The sequence below is a fragment of the Mesoplodon bidens genome (genome assembly GCF_964165515.1).
Source record: "Mesoplodon bidens genome assembly, chromosome: 6".
Classification (NCBI taxonomy): domain Eukaryota; kingdom Metazoa; phylum Chordata; class Mammalia; order Artiodactyla; family Ziphiidae; genus Mesoplodon; species Mesoplodon bidens.
The window spans coordinates 55,934,422-55,946,855 of record NC_138162.1 but is presented as its reverse complement, the minus strand read 5'-3'; positions in this window follow the sequence as shown (position 1 = coordinate 55,946,855).

Genomic DNA, 12,434 nt, shown 5'->3' with positions numbered 1-12,434 from the left:
ACAATACACAAGTTTAAAGATAAAATTATTACAGATTTTAAGATGATAACAGAAGAGCATTAAACCAAGCCCAGGGGCCAATGCTACTGCACAGGCTACACACCCATGAAGCTGGGCCTAATGTAGGGTCTTCATATACTTTCTCTGCCTGCTATGCTCATACTCGTGGTCCCCTTTCTCTGACCTTGCCACAACTGATAGTTGATCACATCTTCCTACAAAATTCTGGGTTCGTTTTACCTCTGTAAGCCAAGAAGCAAGAACTTCCTGGACTAGGCTGGGAGAGAAATTGCCATAATAGACTACTTCTAAAACTCCAGTATTTAAATATGCAGCTATGTCAGGTTTAGGCATAAAATAAATGCTGAATTACATAATTTTTTTTCTTAAGTTATAGGCTATCCTCTATATACTTTTTGGGTTCTTGCATCTTGCATGCAAGACTTAGAAATATTTTCAGTTTTTGTCTAATTTGGGGCCTGAGGGGTTACGAGGGTTTATTATCCTGTTTTTAACTGTTTGTACCTCAGATTCTGGAGATGGCATTCCAGCCCCACTCCTCTACGCTTATCTCTCTGGCTTTGACTTCAGAGAAAAATGACAAGGGTTCTCTAACCTGTGAATTCATTGTGACCTTGGGCAAATTTTAAAATCTGTCTGTTTTAGTTTATTTCATTTGTTAAAAGGGGATAATGCCTATCTTAATTTAAGGATTTAGTGAAATTATAAAAGTGCCTAACAGCAGTCCTATCACATGTGCTCTACTAAATCTTTTCTGATAGTAAGTTAATATAGGAAATAAATCCCTATTTGCACCACAGTTGGCACTCAATCTCTATGTGAGTTTAAAAAGTTTAATTATCCCATAACCACTTACTCAATCTTATTTCCTTAACTTATTGTGTTCTTACTCATCCTAACGATTGGATGTGCTAGTGGATTTTGTATGGAAAGTTAGGTACTTGCCTGCTTGCTTCACAGTAAAATGCTAATATAAAAGATAGCTTTATCCTTATCTGCCATCAATGATTTTTGCATCAGGTGTGCAAGTAAAAATTTTACAAATCAGTCAGAAAAATATGATCCATGTGGTTTTACCCTTACATTGCTTCTTAGCTCAGTGGGTTTTTTTTTAAAAGATTTATTTATTTAATTTATTTTTGGCTGTGTCAGGTCTTAGTTGAGGCACATGGGATCTTTTGTTGCGGCGTGCGGGCTCTTCATTGTAGCGTGCAGGCTTCTCTCTAGTTGTGGCGCATGGGCTTCAGGGTGCGTGGGCTCTGTAGCTGTGGCGCTTGGTTTCAGAGCGCGTGGGCTCTTTCGTTTGCAGCATGTGGGCTCTAGATGAGGCAAGCAAGCTCAGTAGTTGTGGTGTGCGGGTTGCCCTGTGGCATGTGGGATCTTAGTTCCCTGACCAGGGATCGAACCCGAGTCACCCACATTGTAAGGTGGGTTCTTTACCACTGGACCATCAGGGAATCCCCAGCCCAGTGTTTTTTATTATAAAATTTATGTTTATTAGAGAAAATGTAAAATACTGACAAAAGAAAATGAAGAATTGTGTACATTGAAGATACTCAATGTAAATAGTTTGTCTTTTCTTCTTTTGGTCTTAATGTACAACTGTAAAAACACTGTTGGTATACTACTGTATATAAAATTTTATATCCTTTTTTTTAGATAACATTATATTGTAAACTATTTTTTGTGCTACCGTCTGCATGAACATTTTCATGACTGCAGAATATACTACAACACGGATTTATTTAATGAATCCTCTATTTTCTGATACAATTTCATTCATAGTAAATACTGTGTTGAACATCTTTCAACATAAAACTTTTTCCATTTTCAAAGCTATGCCTTTAGGATGGAGTCCCAGAAGAACATTACTGGGTTAAAACATGTTACACATTTTAAGTCTCTTGATACTTGTTGACAAATTACTTTCCAGAGGATTTATACCAACTTTTTACTCTTATCAGGGATTTATCACAATGCCAGCCTCTGTTTTTGTAATAATCTTTGCTATTTTTTTTTAAGATGTTGGGGGTAGGAGTTTATTAATTAATTAATTTATTTTTGCTGTGTTGGGTCTTCGTTTCTGTGCGAGGGCTTTCTCTAGTTGTGGCAAGTGGGGGCCACTCTTCATTGCGGTGTGCGGGCCTCTCACTATCGCGGCCTCTCTTGTTGCGGAGCACAGGCTCTAGATACGCAGGCTCAGTAGTTGTGGCTCACGGGCCTAGTTGCTCCGTGGCTTGTGGGATCCTCCCAGACCAGGGCTCGAACCCGTGTCCCCTGCATTAGCAGGCAGATTCTCAACCACTGCACCACCAGGGAAGCCCCAATCTTTTGATAAATGAAAAGTGATGGCACTTTGCTCAATATAGACTATCTTTATTAGTGATGATGGATGTATAATTCATATATAAATATATAATATAGATACTATATATTAGAGTTAGAAAACAAACATATCTGTATATAGCTGTATCTATGTGTTTGTTTTCTAATTCTGATTCTTCCATCATGAAATACAGTATCTCCTTCAGGTCATTTGGTAAACCACACATTCTAAATAGTTATGATCTCCTGGCAGGAGGATGGGAGAAGAAAACACTGAAAAATTTCTGCAGAGCTTCTTTTATTTTTGATGTTTCCATTTTTTAAACTCCCCCCCAACCCTTCATAAAACTGTCAGGAAAAAACCCTGATTTCCTGTCATAGTGGTATGAGCAGGATTGGCTTATCCCTGCCCCTATCCTTTGCTTCTTACCCCTCATAAAACCTTTATGTGTCCTCCCTTCCTTACTCTCCCTGTAGTCCCCAGACAGTTGTTTTCTGCATTTAACCGTTGGCAATGCGGTTTTACATTTCTCTAGCAGTTTGATTTTGAAGCCCTTCCCAGGTTTTTGAGGGTTTTTTTTTCCCCTTATTTTATTTTATTTTTTAAAGGTTTAGGCTGTTTTGCTGTATTAAGAAATGCTGGGGAGAAAAATGTTAGAGAAACATTGTATTAGGATGCCAAAATCTCTTTCTCTCCCTTAAGCTAAAACACATACAGTTTTACCCTGAGGAGCCAATTCTTTAGAAAACCAAGCTAACAGAGAATGAAATGAAAGGCAGCCTACATTAAATTTCATTTAAGCCTATTGTTTAATTTATGTTCTTTTGATGCAGGATAATGTTTCTGTGTGTTTGGTCACTCCTTTGTATTTCATCCTATCTTTGGGCCTTCTGGAAGTTTCTGTTCTGGAGTCTTCTTAAATCAGCCAGTTTTCACTTCTTCAGAGGGTTGATAGGTCAAGTGGGATATTTTTTAGCAGGTGTGTTGGCTTAGCTTTTTCCATTAAACCTTATTTGGCTTTCTCCTTTTTTGACTTTAATAATATGATGTCTTCTGTTGATCAATTTAAAAAATTTTGATTATTCACTTGTGCTTCAGTTGTTTTCCCATATTTTCATAGTATTTTGTTTATTTATTTATTTTGGGTAAAGCCCTGGAACAGACACAGGGATTTCCCATGAAAGTATGATGACTACATGCTCTAAGCTGTGTTGTGGACCTCTGAAGATCAGGAGTGGTTCCATATTGGGAGCCATGTGGCTAAGCAGGATATAATTGCCTCATTTTTGACCCAGCAGTCGAAGATGCTGTGCTTTGCTGGAGGGAAGTGTTCACAGAGACTGCCTGTGTTGTATTTTTTTTTTTTGAGGATTAACAGGAGACCTGAATTTTTAGGGTTTTCCATATGGTTGCTTTCCCAGTTGCACTAACATTGACTTGAAAAAAAAAAAACACCTCTTCACTTTAGGGAAAAGAAAGTCCCGAGTCACTTAGTATTCCTTACACTCTGGAAGTCTGACTATAAAGGCTTACACTTCCTGCTGTGATTGTATCCTCCTTGAAAAAAATGAAGCAGCAATATGAATTTAGTTCTCTTTATCTGCACAGTGATTCTAAGTTCCAGTTTCTGCAGTCTTCCCTCTTTTACTATTTAATACACTTAATCATTTCTCTGCCTGGCATTCCCCTATAGGAGAGATTGAATTTAACAAATGTACACTAAGAATGATAGCTGACACTAATTCTATGAGCAGAAGGTTAAATCCAATCATAATTCCTGAGGTAATGGAGATGGGTAAGGTATGCAGATCTCAGAAGAGTCAGAGATTAAATGAAACTACACAGTACCTTTGACTACGTAGCCACTAGGAAACTATAATAGCATTTTAAGGTAGGGTGATACCACAGCCTAAAGATTTATTTTTTTTTAAATGAACAAAGCATCACAGTCAAGCTGATGCAATAATTTTGTCTTCCCTCGAGGTGTTAGGCTCAAGTGAAGAAAGATGTTAGCTAAATACAATCTGGAATGAATACATTAATTTGCAGTCCCTTTCCCCCATCCTGCATAAAGTCTTGAACGATTTTAACTCAGATGGATTTTAGTCCATGATAAAAATTGGAAAGACTGTCTGCAAAGCTTTTAAAAATATAAATAAGTCACATTAGGGATATAGGGGTGGGAAGGGGAGGGAGAGATTTGCAAACACTTAAAAAAGTAACTGCTTGATTTAATGTCTGTAGATGAAAGCTGTGGACCAGCATTTCTTGTGAGACTCCATGGAGGAGTGTCGCTGGTGGCAGCTAATGGAGAACTGACGGAAAACTTGCAGCTGGGATGCTTGCTGGATCCTCCTCTAACAGCCCTTCTCAGTGGGATGGCAGGATTAGGGTTGAGGCTGAGAAGATAATGGAATCTGCATGCCTGGTCTGATTGCTTCTCTGATCTGATCACTAGTATCAGGGTGACAGCTGCTATTCCAGTCCTCTGAGCAGCAAGTGGCAGAGCAGAATGTCAGTTGCATGTATCTCTTTAGCAGTCATATATTGACAATTAAGGAGGAAGTGATTCACATTTGTATTACCCTTACTAAACAGTATATGAAATATTTAGTCAAAGACTTGGAGGATTTAGAGATCCCAGCGTGAATTCTTGCACGACCGAGCAGGGTTCTTCTTTTAAAATATACACACTATACACACTATCAGTGAATAATCATCATTTTTGGGTTGGTGTGTCAGTAAAGATATTGAACATTACATATGCAATTTACATACATATACCTCAGAGGAAGACTGTCAAGTTTTAGGAATGCTGTAGTAGTACATGATATTGAAATTGGCTACATTTGTTAAAATTCAAATTGAAAGTGATAGAAGAGAAAAGCAAGAGATTACATTTCTGTTTTGAAGGATTAAAGCTTTCTAAATTAGTGAGTTGGAACAAAGTATTATGTCATTAAAAAAATAAAATGCATAAATATATTAATTTTCATAGAAAGGAAACTGGTTAGATAAACCTGCTAATATATATCCCAAGCATTTAAAATGTGCATATCCTTTGATGTGATATTTTCATATCAAGGATCAGGTGATGTTCACATGCTTGTTTTTTTTTTTTTTAAATTTATTTATTTATTTATTTATTTATTTATTTATGACTGTGTTGGATCTTCGTTGCTGTGCACGGGCTTTCTCTAGTTGCAGTGAGCGGGGGCTACTATTCGTTGCAGTGGGCGGGCTTCTCACTGTCCTGGCTTCTCTTGTTATGGGGCACGGGCTCTAGGTGCACAGGCTTCAGTAGTTGTGGCACGTGGGCTCAGTAGTTGTGGCTCGGGGGCTCTAGAGCTCAGTCTCAAGTAGTTGTGGCACACGGGCTTAGTTGCTCCGCAGCATGTGGGATCCTCCCAGGCCAGGGCTCGAACCCATGTCCCCCGAATCGGCAGGCAGACTCCCAACCACTGCGCCACCAGGGAAGCCCCCACATGCTTGTTTTACTTAAATAATATATCTTCTTTGCTGTTTGGTTTTTCAATTAAAAGTTACTTCCTTTTGTCCTCTATTCAAATGATGTAATGTTTGACAAATATAAAAAAAATTATTTGTATTTGTATTACAGATATGTAAGTAATGAAGCATAATAATAACTGAGCCTAGTAAATACACCATTCAATTAGGACCTCGACCATTACTTATATGATTATGTTTCTTTCCCACCTTGTCTCATTTTCTCCTTTCAATAGATACCCAGTAGTCTGAATTTTATCATTTTCTTTCCTAAAATGGTTTTTATCACATAAGTGTATATTCTTTTTATTTTGTTTTTCAAAACTGAGGTGTAATTTACATACAGTAAATTACACCCATTGTGGTGTACAATTCTGTGCGCTTTGACAAACACGTACACTACTACAATCGAGATGTAGAGCAGTTCTATCACCTCTCAAAATCCTCCCATACCCCTTTTTGGTCATCCCTCATCTTTCATCAGCCCTTGGCAATCACTGAGCTATTTTTTGTCGCAAAGGCTTCACCTTTTCCAGAGTGTCGTGTAAGCAGAATCATGTCATGTGGTCTTTTTTATTTTTTTAATTTTTTGCTTTATAACAAATTTAATCAGTTATACATATACATATGTTCCCATATCCCCTCCCTTTTGCGTCTCCCTCCCACCTTCCCTATCCCACCCCTCCAGGCGGTCACAAAGCACCGAGCTGATCTCCCTGTGCTATGCGGCTGCTTCCCACTAGCTATCTACCTTACGTTTGGTAGTGTATATATGTCCATGCGGCTCTTTCGCTTTGTCACAGCTTACCCTTCCCCCTCCCCATATCCTCAAGTCCATTCTCTAGTAGGTCTGTGTCTTTAATCCTGTCTTACCCCTATGTTCTTCATGACATTTTTTTTTCTTAAATTCCATATATATGTGTCAGCATACAGTATTTGTCTTTCTCTTTCTGACTTACTTCACTCTATATGACAGACTCTAGGTCCGTCCACCTCATTACAAATAGCTCAATTTCATTTCTTTTTATGGCTGAGTAATATTCCATTGTATATATGTGCCAAATCTTCTTTATCCATTCATCCGATGATGGACACTTAGGTTGTTTCCATCTCTGGGCTATTGTAAATAGGGCTGCTATGAACATTTTGGCACATGACTCTTTTTGAATTATGGTTTTCTCAGGGTATATGCCCAGTAGTGGGATTGCTGGGTCATATGGTAGTTCTATTTGTAGTTTTTTAAGGAACCTCCATACCGTTCTCCATAGTGGCTGTACCAATTCACATTCCCACCAGCAGTGCAAGAGTGTTCCCTTTTTTCCACACCCTCTCCAGCATTTATTGTTTCTAGATTTCTTGATGATGGCCATTCTGACTGGTGTGAGATGATATCTCATTGTAGTTTTGATTTGCATTTCTCTAATGAGTAAAGATATTGAGCATCCTTTCATATGTTTGTTGGCAGTCTGTATATCTTCTGTGGAGAAATGTCTATTTAGGTCTTCTGCCCATTTTTGGATTGGGTTGTTTGTTTTTTTGTTATTGAGCTGCATGAGCTGCTTATAAATTTTGGAGATTAATCCTTTGTCAGTTGCTTCATTTGCAAATATTTTCTCCCATTCTGAGGGTTGTCTTTTGGTCTTGTTTATGGTTTCCTTTGCTGTGCAAAAGCTTTGAAGTTTCATTAGGTCCCATGTGTTTATTTTTGTCTTTATTTCCATTTCTCTAGGAGGTGGGTCCAAAAGGATCTTGCTGTGATTTATGTCATAGAGTGTTCTGCCTATGTTTTCCTCTAAGAGTTTGATAGTGTCTGGCCTTACATTTAGGTCTTTAATCCATTTTGAGCTTATTTTTGTGTATGGTGTTAGGGAGTGATCTAATCTCATACTTTTACATGTCCCTATCCAGTTTTCCCAGCACCACTTATTGAAGAGACTGTCCTTTCTCCACTGTACATTCCTGCCTCCTTTATCAAAGATAAGGTGACCATATGTCCGTGTGTGTTAACTCTGGGCTTTCTATCCTGTTCCATTGATCTATCTTTCTGTTTTTGTGCCAGTACCATACTGTCTTGATTACTGTAGCTTTGTAGTATAGTCTGAAGTCAGGGAGCCTGATTCCTCCAGCTCCAGTTTTCGTTCTCAAGATTGCTTTGGCTATTCGGGGTCTTTTGTGTTTCCATACAAATTGTGAAATTTTTTGTTCTAGTTCTGTGAAAAATGCCAGTGGTAGTTTGATAGGGATTGCATTGAATCTGTAGATTGCTTTGGGTAGTAGAGTCATTTTCACAATGTTGATTCTTCCAATCCAAGAACATGGTACATCTCTCCATCTATTTGTATCATCTTTAATTTCTTTCATCAGTGTCTTATAATTTTCTGCATACAGGTTTTTTGTCTCCTTAGGTAGGTTAATTCCTAGATATTTTATTCTTTTTGTTGCAATGGTAAATGGGAGTGTTTTCTTGATTTCACTTTCAGATTTTTCATCATTAGTATATAGGAATGCCAGAGATTTCTGTGCATTAATTTTGTATCCTGCAACTTTACCAAATTCATTGATTAGCTCTAGTAGTTTTCTGGTAGTATCTTTAGGATTCTCTATGTATAGTATCATGTCATCTGCAAACAGTGACAGCTTTACTTCTTCTTTTCCGATTTGGATTCCTTTTATTTCCTTTTCTTCTCTGATTGCTGGGGCTAAAAGTTCCAAAACTAGGTTGAATAAGAGTGGTGAGAGTGGGCAACCTTGTCTTGTTCCTGATCTTAGTGGAAATGGTTTCAGTTTTTCACCATTGAGGATGATGCTGGCTGTGGGTTTGTCATATATGGCCTTTATTATGTTGAGGAAAGTTCCCTCTATGCCTACTTTCTGCAGGGTTTTTATAATAAATGGGTGTTGAATTTTGTCGAAAGCTTTCTCTGCATCTATTGAGATGATCATATGGTTTTTCTCCTTCAATTTGTTAATATGGTGTATCACGTTGATTGATTTGCATATATTGAAGAATCCTTGCATTCCTGGAATAAATCCCACTTGATCATGGTGTATGATCCTTTTAATGTGCTGTTGGATTCTGTTTGCTAGTATTTTGTTTTGTTGAGGATTTTTGCATCTATGTTCATCAGTGATATTGGCCTGTAGTTTTCTTTCTTTGTGACATCCTTGTCTGGTTTTGGTATCAAGGTGATGGTGGCCTTGTAGAATGAGTTTGGGAGTGTTCCTCCCTCTGCTATATTTTGGAAGAGTTTGAGAAGGATAGGTGTTAGCTCTTCTCTAAATGCTTGATAGAATTCGCCTGTGAAGCCATCTGGTCCTGGGCTTTTGTTTGTTGGAAGATTTTTTATCACAGTTTCAATTTCAGTGCTTGTGATTGGTCTGTTCATATTTTCTATTTCTTCCTGATTCAGTCTTGGCAGGTTGTGCATTTCTAAGAATTTGTCCATTTCTTCCAGGTTGTCTATTTTATTGGCATAGAGTTGCTTATAGTAATCTCTCATGATCTTTTGTATTTCTGCAGTGTCAATTGTTACTTCTCCTTTTTCATTTCTAATTCTATTGATTTGAGTCTTCTCCCTTTCTCTTGATGAGTCTGGCTAATGGTTTATCAATTTTGTTTATCTTCTCAAAGAACCAGCTTTTAGTTTTATTGATCTTTGCTATCGTTTCCTTCATTTCTTTTTCATTTATTTCTCATCTGATCTTTATGATTTCTTTCCTTCTGCTAACTTTGGGATGTTTTTGTTCTTCTTTCTCTAATTGCTTTAGGTGCAAGGTTAGGTTGTTTATTCGAGATGTTTCCTGTTTCTTAAGGTGGGATTGTATTGCTATAAACTTCCCCCTTAGAACTGCTTTTGCTGCATCCCATAGGTTTTGGGTCGTCGTGTCTCCATTGTCATTTGTTTCTAGGTATTTTTTAATTTCCTCTTTGATTTCTTCAGTGATCACTTCGTTATTAAGTAGTGTATTGTTTAGCCTCCATGTGTTTGTATTTTTTACAGATCTTTTCCTGTAATTGATATCTAGTCTCATAGCATTATGGTCGGAAAAGATACTTGATACAATTTCAATTTTCTTAAATTTACCAAGGCTTGAATTGTGACTCAAGATATGGTCTATCCTGGAGAATGTTCCATGAGCACTTGAGAAAAATGTGTATTCTGTTGTTTTTGGATGGAATGTCCTATAAATATCAATTAAGTCCATCTTGTTTAATGTATCATTTAAAGCTTGTGTTTCCTTATTTATTTTCATTTTGGATGATCTGTCCATTGGTGAAAGTGGGGTGTTAAAGTCCCCTACTATGATTGTGTTACTGTCGATTTCTCCTTTTATGGCTGTTAGTATTTGCCTTATGTATTGAGGTGCTCCTATGTTGGGTGCATGAATATTTACAATTGTTATATCTTCTTCTTGGATCAATCCCTTGATCATTATGTAGTGTCCTTCTTCGTCTCTTCTAATAGTCTTTATTTTAAAGTCTATTTTGTCTGATATGAGAATTGCTACTCCAGCTTTCTTTTGGTTTCCATTTGCATGGAATATCTTTTTCCATCCCCTTACTTTCAGTCTGTATGTGTCTCTAGGTCTGAAGTGGGTCTCTTGTAGACAGCATATATATGGGTCTTGTTTTTGTATCCATTCAGCCAATCTGTGTCTTTTGGTGGGAGCATTTAGTCCATTTACATTTAAGGTAATTATTGATATGTATGTTCCTATTCCCATTTTCTTAATTGTTTTGGGTTCGTTATTGTAGGTCTTTTCCTTCTGTTGTGTTTCTTGCCTAGAGAAGTTCCTTTAGCATTTGTTGTAAAGCTGGTTTGGTGGTGCTGAACTCTCTCAGCTTTTGCTTGTCTGTAAAGGTTTTAATTTCTCCATCAAATCTGAATGAGATCCTTGCTGGGTAGAGTAATCTTGGTTGCAGGTTTTTCTCCTTCATCACTTTAATTATGTCCTGCCACTCCCTTCTGGCTTGTAGAGTTTCTGCTGAGAGATCAGCTGTTATCCTGATGGGGATTCCCTTGTGTGTTATTTGTTGTTTTTCCCTTGCTGCTTTTAATATGATTTCTTTGTGTTTAATTTTTGACAGTTTGATTAATATGTGTCTTGGTGTATTTCTCCTTGGATTTATTCTGTATGGGACTCTCTGTGCCTCCTGGACTTGATTAACTATTTCCTTTCCTATACTAGGGAAGTTTTCAACTATAATCTCTTCAAATATTTTCTCAGTCCCTTTCTTTTTCTCTTCTTCTTCTGGAACCCCTATAATTCAAATGTTGGTGCATTTAATGTTGTCCCAGAGGTCTCTGAGACTGTCCTCTGTTCTTTTCATTCTTTTTTCTTTATTTTGCTCTGCAGCAGTTATTTCCACTATTTTATCTTCCACCTCACTTATCCGTTCTTCTGCCTCAGTTATTCTGCTATTGATCCCATCTAGAGTATTTTTTATTTCATTTATTGTGTTTTTAATCGATGCTTGATTCATCTTTAGTTCTTCTAGGTCCTTGTTAAGTGTTTCTTGCATTTTGTCTATTCTATTTCCAAGATTTTGGATCTTGGAAATAGAATCTTGGATCATCTTTACCATCATTATTCTGAATTCTTTTTCAGGTAGACTGCCTACTACCTCTTCATTTGTTAGGTCTGGTGGGTTTTTATCTTGCTCCTTCTCCTGCTGTGTGTTTTTCTGTCTTCTCATTTTGCTTATGTTACTGTGTTTGGGGTCTCCTTTTCGCAGGCTGCAGGTTCGTAATTCCCGTTGTTTTTGGTGTCTGTCCCCAGTGGCTAAGGTTGGTTTAGTGGGTTGTGTAAGCTTCCTGGTGGAGGGGACTAGTACCTGTGTTCTGGTGGATGAGGCTGGATCTTGTCTTTCTGGTGGGCAGGTTCATGTCTGGTGGTGTGTTTTGGGGTGTCTGCGGACTTTTTATGATTTTAGGCCACCTCTCTGCTAATGGGTGGCGTTGTGTTCCTGTCTTGCTAGTTGTTTGGCATAGGGTGTCCAGCACTGTAGCTTGCTGGTCGTTGAGTGAAGCGGGGTGCTGGTGTTGAGATGGAGATCTCTGGAAGATTTTCGCCATTTGATATTATGTGGAGCTGGGAGGTCTCTTGTGGACCAGTGTCCTGAAGTTGGCTCTCCCACCTCAGAGGCACAGCACTGACTCCTGGCTCCTCAATTTGGGATGATTTGTTGTGTATTCATGTATTCCACAGATGCAGGGTACATCAAGTTGATTGTGGAGCTTTAATCCGCTGCTTCTGAGGCTGCTGGGAGAGGTTTCCCTTTCTCTTCTTTGTTCTCACAGCTCCTGGGTCTCAGCTTTGGATTTGGCTCTGCCTCTGCGTGTAGGTCGCCGCAGGGCATATGTTCTTCACTCAGACAGGACAGGGTTAAAGGAGCAGCCTCTTCGGGGACTCTGGCTCACTCAGGCCGGGCGGGAGGGAGGGGCACGGAGTGCGGGGCGAGCCTGCAGCGGCAGAGGTCGGCGTGACGTTGCACCAGCCCGAGGCGCGCCGTGCGTTCTCCCAGGGAAGCCGCCCCTGGATCCCGGGACCCCGGCAGTGGCGGGCTGCACAGGTCCCC